General features: G+C 42.7%; 1 protein-coding gene across 1 annotated transcript in view; it reads right to left on the bottom strand.

Annotated features, from left to right (window-relative positions):
- ADCY4 (adenylate cyclase 4) overlaps nt 1–13,861 on the bottom strand; it is a 138,862-nt gene extending 125,001 nt beyond the window's left edge. Inside the window, exon 1 of the mRNA XM_082244054.1 lies at nt 13,656–13,861. The gene's annotated coding sequence lies outside the window, so the exon portion shown is untranslated. The remainder of the gene's footprint in view (nt 1–13,655) is intronic.
- Between the last annotated feature and the right edge of the window lie 456 nt (nt 13,862–14,317).

The following is a 14,317-nucleotide window of genomic DNA, read 5'->3' as shown; positions in this document are numbered from 1 at the left end:
CATGGTTCTCTCAATGAACTGTAGCTCCCCCCAAATTGACAAGATTTGGTAAATGCCTCAGGGTCACCCTGAAATGAGACTCGAGACCTTGGAGTACGATAAGTTATATTAGGAATAGGAGTAGTCAAAAACAACAGGAAATCACAATGCAGTTCACGTTATAGCATACACCATTTCAAATATCAATCAATGCAGTAGGAGTGCCTTCTTAGGTTTTTATATAGCTGCATAAACGGTAGCCTTTTCCACTGGAAATAAACATCATGAGGTGACGGTAAATTTGGTATCAATAGAACAATGACTGTGTCGCCTAGAGTCACTTAAGAGTGAAGAGGCTAGGGCCTAAGCAACAATGCAATGACGGTAAAAGAACTATAAACTCTTGACTGAACAGGGAAACAAGCGCTCTAATGCAGCCTTCAAAGCAAATCTTCAGCCAGACACATTGGAGCTCTTGAAGTTTAAGAAATAAAGAAATGGTTGTAGAACACTGAGTTCCCAAAGGCACTGAGTGGCAAAGTGTTAATTATCAGGAGTATATTATGAGATGTATCTCGGATGTTCAGGGTTAAAATTCTAAAACAGCAGGATTGTTGCAGAACATCAAAGGATAGTTGGTGGTGCCTTTAGGAGGGATAGTGCGGTTTGTCTTACAATGAATTTCACTACAGAGTCAGTCAGTGTGACACAAAGGATTAATATTCCACTCACTAAAGCCCTGTACACACGAGTCGAAATTTGGCCGGGAATTTTTGTCCGACGACCGATCTGCCGATTTTCGGCTTGTTAGTATGGTGCTTCCGACAACCGACTCCGACTTTTCGGCCGAAAAAATTCTGGTGTGCAGACTATAACATTTTTGGCCTCCGTCAAAACACGTCCCGATTTTCGTGCAGTCAGTACAGATTTCGACAGGGAAAAATCCTATGAGCAAGACTGGGCATGCTCAGAGAAGAAAGAACACAAAGAAAGCAAACCAACACATGACATCACTTCTGAAGTAGAATTCTGTCGGTCGACAAAATTCGTCCGCAGTCTAGAGCACATTTCAACCAACAAAACACCACTCTGGACAAAAGATGGACGACCGGTCGGCAGAAATTCATTGCGTGTGTATTAGGCTTAACAGCACAGTATTTGTAGCAGCAGGTCTCCTTCGGTAATGAACGGGGGCCTCCTTTAAGATAAAACTATTCCAGGTGTACCTCTGCAGTATTCAGGCAGCAGTACCTCTGCAATACAGCAACAGCGTTTAGATACTCAGCAGCGTCACAGCAGGTCTGTGTCTCCAGCACTAGGCCTCAGGGTGATCACTGGCTCCCGCACACGGCGAGATGGACGCAGACTTGTCTTGGAAGATGGCAGCACCTTCTCCAGTTCTCCAGAACTGACAGGCACTGTCTCTCCTATAAAGTACAGTCTTCACTTTGATCTTTCTCCCTGTCTCTCTCCCAGACAGGGCCTGCACTTCCTCATGCACCAGCCAGACCCTCCTCTGGCTTCCGGAGTTTTCTAATTTATACAACCCCTCCCATACAACAGCAGGCTGGTCTTTGAAGTCCTTTTGGGTTGGTTTAACATTGGAGTTCTTTCTGACTGGAACCACAACTCCCAAAATGCAATCCTCTTAACGGATGATTAATTCAAGTTCATAAAGCTCCATCTTGTGGCAGAAAAAAAGAACTTCTTGCAATAAAGAATAACTATGATAATACATTAGTAAACCTGCACATTTCGGGTTACAATGAGCATTGTTACAAGTGTAACAAAGATAGGTGTTTAAGGAAGTTTGGATTAGGGTTATAGAGTAATTGTGTGTAATGGAATTTTGTCAGAACATACAACATCTTTATAATTATTATTGGTATTATTCCTTTATTTTGACATACTTAGTGTGATAGTATAACTAAAAGGAAAAAAAATATATATTTTTGGTTTTGGCTAGAGTGGAGAGGGATTAGAAAACTGTTTTTACTGCCATCTGTGCCCATTAGGCCAGGTTCCCACGGCTGCGGGACACTGCATTTAATTCAAACAGGAATTGCAGCACATTCCTGAGCGAATTACATGCGGTGTCTCTGGGGTGCAGTTTGAGCCAAGGATTTGTATGGCTCAAATGTCACCGCATTCGCACCAAACTCATGCAGGACCCTTTTTTTGTCTGCACCAGATTAAGATACACCTATGCGATTCGATTCTACAATCGCACTGCGATTTCGGGGTGTCGCTAACTAACATACACTCCGCAATCAGTTCACATTGCAATTTTGATGCGATGTGGATTTTGCAGCGAATTCACACAGCATCCAGTGTGAATCGAGCCTTAGGCTGGGTTCACACTGGCGCGTTGCGGGAAACCCTGCGAATCCTGTGCGGGTTCCCTCATCACACCAGAATCGCAGGCGGTTCACACTGCCATATGCAAACCGCTGCGGGCTTCAATGCAAAGGACATCCCCAAATCAGTTTGCAGATCGCAGTGCGAACTGTGAAAATGGTACAGTGCAGACCAAAAAAAAAAAAAAAAGGGTCCTGGACCATTTTGGTGCGCAAGTGATGCGATTTCTGCCAGTTGTATGGCTGAATTCACATCGCATGGTGAAAATCACATGCGATGTCTGGGATTGCAACAGTGTGAACCCAGCCTTAGGGGAATCCCCCCTCTCTATTTGTCCGGTTTACTGTCATCACTGAGAGTTAAAGTATTTCAAAAACTATGAGAGGTCCTCTGAACACGATGAGAGGGAAAATCTTCCAATGGGGACACTAGTTCTGCAACAATCAGTTACTTAGAGGATTTCCTTGTGGCTATGAGACAAGAAGTGAAACAAAATGTCCAATGGGAAACAGATGGTAAAAAATAAACTAATAGAGGAGTTAGAATCCTAGGTTTTGCCTTTAGTTCTACTTTAAGATCAATGACTATTTTTAGAGTTGACACTGCAAGCTGCTACAGAGAGAGTTAGCCGGAGCTGGCACATCACAATTTTGCAGTGGAGTCCCATAATTCATAGTTGTGCCCCTGCCTTTAGTGATACATTAATGACCATATGGGTGTGCTAATTTGTGTATTTTCATCTGCCTGGAGTTCAACATTAAATAGAAGTGTAATGTTCAAGCTGTTCTAATGAGCTCTGCCAACCTGTAAAGTATCCAGTTATTCTATACAGAAGCTCTTGATTTGATCAGTGTTCCCCATGCCATATGGCTGATATACCCAGAGGGGGTACACCTTCCTGGAGGTTACTATTGTAATTCTGGGACGTTATGGGCCTTCCACACAGGTCTGAAAAACAATATGAAAGCGGATACTGTTGTAGCTATAGACAGGTTTGTTATGGGTCAGTCACACCCAAAGACACCTGTAAACAGTCAGCAGATTTTAGTTTTACATTTTTCACTATTGTAATGCCTAGCAGGCCATTTATAAATAGAACAAGTTGCGCTCAGAAAAAAAATCTGTAAGCAGGGACATAACTACAGATAATGGGGCCCCATAGCCGAATTTAGATGGGGCCCTCTCTACTAAAGGACGGGTAGCAGGAGAGGGGTTACCATAGCCAGTACACTACCATAGCTCCCAACTGTCCCTGATTTTGAGGGACTTTCCCTGATTCAGAACAAAGTCCCTCTTTCCTCATCATTTGTCCCTCATTTTGGTCTGATCTATATACCTATTATAAAATGCACTACTTATCAAAAAGTGTTTCCCAGTGCTAAACCTTTCATCCAATTTCTAAATTGCTGCATTTTTTCAATTCCAAAAGCCAGTATAAAGGAATAGTAATGGTAAAAAAGTACTTGTGGGTTTAAGCAATCATTTTTTGTACAATTCTTCGTTAAGGGGGCGTGGCGGGGGGGGGGGGGCTTATCCTATGGCTACATACTTTTGCTAATAGGTGTCCCTCATTCCCATCTCAGAAAGTTGGGAGGTATGCACTACTAGGGACCAGTGCTATGGACAATAGTTAGGAAGAAGTAGTTCTCCTACTACTTCCACCACCACAGAAAACAAGTGCTGAAAGAAAACAGCCTAGTAGTCAGTAAGCCCCCGTTCACATCGGCGCGATTTGACATGTCAATTGGGATATTTTTATGGAATATTTATTACAAGTAATGGGGATGATCAGCAATTTTTAGCGGTACTGCAAAATATTGGCAGACAAATCGGACACTAAGAGACGAAAGAAGAAAAGAAGGAAGAAAAGAAGGAAGAAAAGAAGAAGAGAAGAAGAAGAGAAGAAGGGTCACTGTACTAATGACACTGGTTAAGAAAGGGATTAAGATCAAGGGCAATCATAGGGTTAATGTGCTCATAGGGTGTGCTTTATAACTGTGGGGGCAGGGTGCTTTGGATGTGAGAAGACAGAGATCCGTGTTCCTGCTTAACAAACACAGGATCTCTGTCTCCTCTGCTAGCAGAATTGCGATCTGCCTTGTTTGCATAGGCAGACCACCGTTCTGCCCCTCTTGGCAATGATCGGCAGGTCCCAGCGGACATCGGGTCCGCTAGACCCGTTCATTGGCTCCCGCTGTGTCCAATCACAGCGGGAGCTGGTCACCCACAGTGTGCGTACGCACGGCAGACCCGGAAGAGTGAGATCACATACCTGAACGTGATTTTACAAAAGAGAGTCTCCGCCCCATAGTATATATACATGGGGCGGTCGGCAAGTGGTTACATTTTCACCAAAAATGTTTGGCCCCCGGAGCTTGTAGCCACAATTTGCTAATGTGTACAGCATATTAGTGTAGCACTACTCCCATGGGAGCTGCTGTCTGCGGGTTCCCTTGGGTTACCATTAGCAAGAGTAGGACATTCTGACATGTTTCCAAGTGTTTTACCCCAGACAAGGATCAGTCCAGTTTTTTTGGTTTTTATGTTTTATTAGGAACTTGGATAAGAGAAGGGATGAGTGGAATACTCCAATTAAACTGAACTATGCACAATAGGCTGGAACGATATAGAACAATGCTGATTAACACTGACTGACGCTGAACAACGCTGTTTGAGCTAGTCATGGCTAGGCCACTTACTTTACTTTGCCTTTGACTGTGAAAGAGTCTTCTTAGCTTCCTAAGGCACTCCTTTCTTGAGGTAGCTGTCCTTTATAGTAGACTGCACTGCTGAACAACTTCAGGGCCCTTCCTGGCGCCCCCTTTACCCCCTAATCTTTAGGGCTTATCAATTTGGCACCCCCTTTACTGTTTCACTCTGGGTTAGCTGACTTCTGGATCCCCTTGACCCCTCTGGAGTGGTCCCCTCTCATAGGCAGACCCCTGGGCAGATTCTTGAGTACTCACAATACGGTTTTTCCAGAAGTATTCTGCCCAGCAGCTCCACTTGGTCAGCACATTGGATCCTCTGCAGCACAGCTCAACCCCTGGTCCCTAGGCCGACAGCCTAGGCCACCTTCCTCACATCAGCAGGAGGAGAGACAGCCGTCCACCTCCTCCTGGGACTTTTTCCCACCAAAAGACGCCCTGTCACATGCTCCCGCCCTATTTATGGCCAATCCCAGGATGCATTGCCACATGCCCTTCCACTAGGACTGCCAACAGGATGTGTCACTGGCTGGGTTTCCTTCGCTGTCCAACAAGCTCCCTCATTGGATACAGTGGGGACACTCCCTCAGACCCAGTGAATCACACCTGGAAATATGTGACAGGCAAAACTAACAGATCAGCTCCCCTGATAAGCAGCAGGAGCAAAATAGTTGCTTTTACCTAGCACCGGTCTAGGAGGGTGCTACTGCTACATCAGCAGACTTATCTGGCAGGCGCTCCCCTGCAGCACAGCGCTGCCATCTTCTACCGGCTTTCCTTCCAGGTTCTGAATGTCCAGCTGCTTGGTCGACCAAGCTTTGGTGTCGCTCCTGCACATGCGCACGGAAATCACATGACATAGAACACTGCCTTGAATGTATGATGAACTTCACATGCAATGTACACTAACACGGATAAGCAGAGAGAAGGGTTTGTGACAGAAAAGACCAGTAGGGTCAAAGTTTTTTTTTTCTTAATGTTTAATTGCACTTTCTCCAAGTATAAAGGTATCCTTAACCGGTTGCCGACCGCCGCACGACTATGTACGGCAGCGGTCAGCCCCGGCCAGGCAAAGTGACGTATATATGTCACTAGCCTGTCACTTCCTTGTGAGCCAATAGCGGGCGAGCGCGCGCCCGCGGAGGCGCGCGCCCACCCCGACTCGTTCACTGGGAAGTCAGTGTGTGTGACCGGCGGACCCGATGTCCGCCGGGCACTCGCGATCGTCCTCCGTGAAGGGAGAAAGGCAGGCGGCTGATGTAAACAAGCCGCCTGTCATTCTCCCCTGTGTAGGAATGGTGATCATACGGTTCTACTATGTAGGACCGTTGATCACTGTTCCTACACTAGTAGCCATGTCCAATCACAGTAAAAAGCACTCCCCTAGGGACACACTTAACCCCTCCTTCCCCAATAAGTTAACCCCTTCCCTGCCAGTGTCATTTTGCAGTAACAGTGCATATGTATAGCACTGATTACTGCAGTAATGTCACTTGTAACCCCAAAAAGTGTCAAAAATGTCAGTCAAGGGTCCGATCTGTCCGCCGCAATGTCGCAGTACCGCAAAAAAAAAAAATAAAAAAAAAATAAAATCGAAGATCGCCGCCATTACGCGTTAAAAAAAAAAAAAAAAAACACCAAAAATGACAGATATCTTTCCCTTAGTTAGTAAACGAAATAACTTTTGCGCAAACCAATCAAAATACGCTTTTTGCAATTTTTTTTACCAAACATATGTAGCAGAAAACAAATTGGCCACAAATGTTAAAAAAATTTAGATTTTTACATTTTTTTTTTTTGGGAATTTCATATAAAAAAAAATGTGAAAAATATTGTTATTTTTGCAAAATTTACGCTTTTTTTTGTTTATAGCGCAAAAAGTAAAAATCACACAGGTGATCAAATACCACCAAAAGAAAGCTCTGTTTGTGGGGAAAAAAGGACGTCAAATTTGTTTAGGTACAGCGTCGCACGACCGCGCAATTGTCCGTTAAAGTCACGCAGTAAAAAAAAAAAAAAAAACCCCTGGTCAGGAAGGGGGTAAAATCTTCCGGGGCTTAAGTGGTTAAACTTAACTATGGAGATTTTTTTTTTCTTTGCAAGACTACAAACAACTGATTTTTTACATTTAAATACAAATCTGGGCAGGTACTTCTACACAGTCAAAGCTAATTTTTTTTCTCATTACAGATAGTATATGCCCAACATGACATAGACATCCATTAACCCTGGATAATGCTGGTCCTGCACTATACAAGAGGACGTGGGAGTGCCAGCCTGCATTGCCGCATAGCAAAGAATAGATTGGGCTACCATGGAGTAGGACAAGTAGTACACTTGGTTAGATTATCCCATAGAAAACAAGAATCATGTTCTTCATCAGCTTGGGTTGGTGGCAAGAGGTGACAAATTACATTTTTGCCTTGAGCCCTGAGTTCCGCTTTAAGCACTTTTATGCTCCAGTCTAGAGAGCTCATTATAGATCTGTGCAGGAGCACTGCCAATAACTTTAACAAGCATTTAAAAGACTTCAGCAGGCATTTCGCCAGCTCTGGGAAACTACTGGGCTAATCTCTGCAGGCAATACCTAAATGTATAGTATATTCCAGTTGAAGCATGCTAAATGCCTGCTGAACATGAGCCTTTTCATGATTGTGTATACAAGCCAAGATTTACATTCCAGCACCTTAGTGGTACAGAAGGCATTCTATTTCCATAGAAATGGTTTATTATGGTAGACTACAGCAGATCTGTCTTACATCCTGTAGAACTGACATAAAACATGTGGCATTGGTGAAACAAAAATTAAAAAAATGTGGTTCGTGCAGCTCTGCACATGGATACCAAATCATCATAGTTTTCTATGGTGAAAAAAATGGCGTTTGGCTGGTACTTTCGTTTATCCAATTTGTATTTCCTGGTCTCTAGAGCAGTGGTCTCCCATCCGTGGGCTGGATGTGGCCCTTTGTTAGCCATTATGTGGCCCTTGGGGCACCATTCCTCCTCCTACTGCCACCAGCGACGGGGCACTAGGCCTTCCTCCTTCTCCTACTGCCACCAGCGATGGGGCACTAGTCCCTCCTCCTCCTCCTACTGCCACCAACGGTGGGGCACTAGTCCTCCTCCTACTGCCACTGACGACGGGGCACTAGTCCTCCTCCTACTGCCACCGACGACGGGGCACTAGTCCTCCTCCTCCTACTGCCACCAACGATGGGGCACTAGTCCTCCTCCTCCTACTGCCACCAACGATGGGGCACTAGTCCTCCTCCTCCTACTGCCACCAATGACAGGGCACTAGTCCTCCTCCTACTGCCACCAGCAAGGGGGAACTATTCCTCCTCCTACTGCCACCAGCAACGGGGCACTAGTCCTCCTCCTACTGCCACCAGCAACGGGTCACTATTCCTCCTCCTACTGCCACCAGCAACGGGTCACTATTCCTCCTCCTACTGCCACCAGCAACGGGGCACTAGTCCTCCTCCTACTGCCACCAGCGACGGGGCACTAGTCCTCCTCCTACTGCCACCAGCAACGGGGCACTATTCCTCCTCCTGTCACCAACGACAGGGCAATATTCCTCCTCCTGCTGATCACAGACACTGTTAAATCTATTTACTCCCACTAACCACCAAGTCTGAGGCATTGTTTATTTTCACTGAATACGGGACATTTTCTACCCCCACAAATCACAATCTGGCCACCCTAAAGACTGTAAACTAGCCCTTTGTTAAGAAAGCTTGGAAACCCATGCTCTAGAAGAACTGAGGATGTAGCCAGTGCCTCCCATATGTATCCTGGAAGGGCTACTCCACCCAGTGTCTTCCTGGGAAATATTATAACAGTGCGTAGTCTTGTAAAATATCTTTTCTATTTCTTTTTAATCTAGTGTCTCCTGGGGGGTGATATCTAGTGTCTCTGCCCTTTTTTTTTTTTTTAAAAGAGTCACCAAGCAGGAACTGCTTAAATAAGAAAAAAAGTTATTAAAAAACGTATTAATATTTAATAAAAACAAATGCCCGCAAGGAAGAGTAAATATGTTTTTTGTTATGTCTTAACAACCTTTTGCATGGCGACTTTACTTTTTTGGGACAATACAGACAACGTCCGCTTTAAAGTCAACTTGTTCTAAAGATAGGCTGACCTGGAGATCTTTAGCTAGAATACCATCCAACACAGACACTGGCCCTGTAGATTTTGCAGGTATTGATCCATTAATTGTTGTAAATGATACTATTGATGACTAACACCACTTTTGGGTGTGTTGAAATTGTTTAAACACTGTTTATCTCTATGGAGATGTATAGAAATCATTGCATCCCAGAAATACTCCCAAGACAGCAATAATCCTATTCCTTGACAGACACAAGAAAATGCATGCGCTGGTTGGGCAAGCGGAGGAATGATCAGATATCTGATCTGCTCCGATCAGATCCTTCTGGGTATGGCCAGAATAGGGATTTCTATAAAACATCCCATCCTCTCTCTCCTAAATTGTTCTAGATTTTTCTCTGTTGCTGAACAACTATTTAATCCTTGTTCATGCTAGTGTTAGGATAAAATCTTTTCCTCCATGATATTATTTTTTGGGGGGCATAACTGACAAGAGGCTATTTGTATAAGGAGCTGTGATGTGGAATAGCATGAAAAGCGCACCTATGTGCTTTAGGGAGATGAATAATGGATCTGGGATGAAAAAAGTAGAACATTCGCTGGTAATCTAAAACCTACATCTATCTCATGTCTTTAGCTGTCTCCAAAGCATCTGCATACATAGCAAACTCTGGAAGCGGGTTTACCCCATAGAGATCAGTATTCCAGCACAAGAAAGTGTGTTGCCCATAGCAACCAATACAGCTGTCATTTTTCTAGTTTTTGTTTTCTTTATTTTCCTATGTGCCTTTGTTTTTGATTTTTTTTACCATGGGCATAGGAATAGGGGGAAGGGTACAGAAATATCTTTATCAAAGCATTATTTTCCCTCGGTTTTCATACTATGAGGTTGATTTCATAAAACTGGAGAGTGTAAAATCTGGTGCAGCTGTGCATGGTAGCCTTCGAATGCTGGCCATACACTTTACGAAAAATAGTTCACACTCATTCTCGAAAAACTAACACTTGGTTGGGAGAGCAGGCGATCATGCCATCATGTAATAACCGATAAATCGTTCAATGGACATAAATTAATCAGTTTTGTCATATATGCCTAGTGCAAAAAGTTTTGACGAGAAAAACATTAACCTTTCAATTTATCATTCATTCGGCAGAAAATTTCCAAACTTGCCCTTGTTTTTTTTGGCTCAAAAAGGTCACAACCAATTTGTGCCCATTAACTGGCCGAAAAAAGAAAGAACAGTCCAAATGACCGGATTTCGGCCGATTTTTGTATAGTGTATGGCCACCATTTCTTTAGCTTGTTCAATTAGTTTTGACAAAAAAAACAAAAAACCTGGAAGCTGATTGATTTCTATTCAGAGCTGCTCAAGATTAATACACTCTCCAGTTTTAGTAAATTAACCTCTAGATTACGACAAAGTTTAACCACTTCTTGACCGGAAGGATTTACCCCCTTAATGACGAGGCCATTTTTTGCAATACGACACTGCGTTACTTTAACTGACAATTGCGCAGTCATGCGACACTGTACCCAAATAAAATTGAGCTTTTTGGTGGTATTTGATCACCTCTGCAATTTTTATTTTTGCGCTAAAAACAAAAAAATAGCGTCAATTCTGAAAAATATAACATTTTTTACTTTCTGCTTTACAACATTCCCAATAAAAAAAAAAAATAAAAAATAAAAAATGTGTTCATCATTTTAGGCGAATTTGTATTCTGCTACCTATTTTTGGTAAAAAAAAATCCCAATAAGTGTATATTGATTGGTTTGCGCAAAAGTTATCGCATCTACAAACTACGGGAAAGATTTAGGTCATTTTAATTAATTTTTTTTTTTTTTTAATAGTAATGGCGGCGATCAGCAAATTTTTAGCGGGACTTTGACAGATCGGACAGCTGACATTTGACACTTTTGGGGGGGACCAGTGACATTACTACAGTAATCAGTGCTAAAAATATGCACTGTTACTGTACTAATGACACTGGCAGGGAAGGGATTAACACCAGGTGTGATCAAAGGGTTAAATGTGTCCCTAGGAGTTCTTTCTAACTGTGTGGGGGGGGGGGGTGAACTTGCTGCATTAAAACACAGACCTGTGTTTCTAAATAAGAGGAACACAGGAAGCCTGTGTTCATAACAGACAGAACAGCGGTCTGCTGTGTTTACAACTGCAGACCCCTGTTCTGTCTCTACAGGGAGTGATTGCGGGTGCCGGCGGCAATCAGACCCGCAAATTGCCTTCCTTTGTGGCAAATGGGCGCGAGCGCCCCCGCTAGTGGTCCCGCAAAGCGACTTACAGATGGCGGGACAAAGCCGACCTGCCGCAGTATATGTACTGCTGGCGGTCGGCAAGTGGTAAACTTCCTAAAATTACCATTGTTTCCAATTTCTGGGTCTAAAATACTGATATACAGTACGCGCCCACACACACACACCATGATCTCCTAATATAAACAGCAATACTTTGAGGTTGATTTACTAAAACTGGAGGGTGCAAAAGCTGGTGCAGTTCTGCATAGAAACCAATCAGCTTCCAGGTTTTTTTTTTTTTTTTTTTTTTTTACCCTTGTCGAAGCCTAATTGATCAAGCTGAAGTTAGATGCCGATTGGCTACCATGCACAGCTGCACCTGATTTGGCACTCTCTACTTCTAGTAAATCAACCCTTTGTTTTTTATTACTGAATTCATCAGTTGGCACAATATAGTTTTAAAACACACACAAAAGAAAAGCATAAAACCTGCTAGTGTCATTTTTATGAAACTTATAATAAAAGCCAAGTCTTGTAAAATAGAATGGAACATAAAAGCTAACTACTTGACCATGCATTAGATTTTGTAGAAATACAGGGGGAACAGTTTTATCTTTTGCATCCAGAAGAGAGTTGCAATGAATGTTTAAGTCACAAAGTGCGATCGATTTACCATGTTAGTGCAGGAATCTACCGCTAAGAAAAACCGCGGCAATAGTGCGAAAGCAAAGCCTATTGCTCACACAGATTTTATAAATTTGCGCCACTGTTTTCCTATTATATACCCTATGCATGTAATGTTTTGCATTGCATTCAAACAAGTTTTTGCAGTGTTGGTTTGACTCATTTCAAATTTTACAAAGTAAACAACCCCCATAATTATCCAATTATTTTTGGTATATTTAAAAAAAGAAATGAACAAGATACAGTATTTAGGATAGGCACCCCTTTCAGAATACATCATTTATACAAATGGAACATAAAAGAGGATTACAGTAATCCCCCGCTCCATCGCGGTTCAGTTTTTGCGGTCCCGGTAATTCGCGTTTTTTTTTGTTATTTTACTATATAAATCATTAAAAATGAAATATTTTTGTGTTTTTCACAGCTCTTGCTCTGTCTCTTAGTATCTTTTATGTGTTTAAATGAGTTTCTATTGTTTTAAAAGTGTGTTAAAAGACCTTAAAATGCTTTTACACGTACAGTGACAGTGACAGTGACAGTAAAAAAACATGCCTACAATGCATTTTAATAGGGGTTTTTCTATTTCGCGGAATTTCACTTTTCGCGGCTGGGTCCAGAACGTAACCCCCGCAATGGAGGGGGGTTTACTGTATTAATATTCTAATAAGTCAGCTAAAATGAACCTGCTAATAAAGAAATATTGTCATTTTATGCCAAAGTCATTTAAATGCTGTGGGCAAGCTGTATATAATCAGAGCCATCCCATACAGCCTTGCTGTTGTTGAACTACAAATTCCAACAAGCCTTGACAGCTTTTAGTATGCGGTTATACCGGTAAGAGCACCAAATGCTATAATGTACAGAGATACTTCAGGTATCATTACTGAACACTTCACATCAAAATTTATTGCTACAAATATTACTGTGCTAATTTGTAAGCTCTCAAAATGCACTCTATCAGAGTAGGACAAAGTAATGATATTAAACCACTGGGAATATCACAGTTCAGCCGACAGGCAGAGAACATGGAGTTAAATGTTCCAGTAGTGTGCTGTCGCTAATGACTGTTCTGGTATCAGTGCATCAGGATTCCTGCTTCCCCACATAACACTGATATCCATCACTCCATGTCTAAAGATTTCCAGCTACACATCTATTTCCAGGGAATAAAAATTCAGAGCGCACCAGAATCCCAGCTTGCTTAATAATTATCTTACCTCGCTGTCGAGACGCATGCCAACATCTGCTCAGATCACAGTCTTTAACGGTACTTACTCTTACTCGCTAATCTTACTTGTCTGTCAAGTGGAAGCCAACTTTTCTTTCCTCAATGAATAGTCTAGACCAGACTAAAAACCTATATTGACAGATTCCAGCATGCACTATTGGCCATGGCCATCTGGGACTTGCAGTCCACCCCAGATGGAGAGACTACCCAGATCTGATCTTTACTAATATATCCATTTATCCTATTATTTCAGTTCTTGAAAGCCATGCATCTCCGCAAACACAGCAGCAATCATTCAGCATCATTACAGCACATCTTTTTCAAATACCTGCTCATGAAGAATGACTTGCTAGCACCTGTCCTGTTAGCATTGGCCTTTCCCCATTCCGTCCAGACAGATAGACGTAGTCTGTTTCATGCATTCCCTTCTACTCTCTTCTGAGATTGCCTTCAGGTTGCCTGTAGACTGAATGTTCAAAGCTTAGAGTCCCACCCCAAATCTTATCCCTCCTTCTCCTTCTCTTATTTCTCTGGATATCTACTCTTGTATTCTTTCTAGTATGTCTCACCTCAATATTGGTGTATCCTTGTCAGTCCTCTTCCCCCCCCCCCCTTCTCTTGCACAGCTAATTAGTTGTCATTAGCAGAGTTTATTAGTATTTTCCATCTTTGTTTCTTGTTGTCTGATGTCTGACCCACCCTGCGGTTTCCTGTGTATCCCTTTAACTCTTCCTGCTCCTCTTCGGCTTGTCAATTTCAAAGAAGAAACCTTAAATTGAGTTGTAACCCCCTGCAATCACAGAACCTCCATCGTGTATGGAAGTCCAATCTATTTTTGTACTGACAGACGCCTTCTTCCTGTCTCACATCACAATCTATTCCAGCGCTGAATGATACCTCCATCCTGCCAAGCACTTTGCTCTGCTAGTCCACTTTTGCCTGCTTTCAAAAAAAAAAAAAAAGTCCCTCTTGTGCCCTAATTGTATTTTC

This window comes from Pelophylax lessonae (genome assembly GCF_965119305.1).
Source record: "Pelophylax lessonae genome assembly, chromosome: 1".
Lineage (NCBI taxonomy): Eukaryota > Metazoa > Chordata > Amphibia > Anura > Ranidae > Pelophylax > Pelophylax lessonae.
The sequence above is the reverse complement of the archived record's forward strand: the minus strand, read 5'-3'. Positions and strand labels throughout refer to the sequence as shown.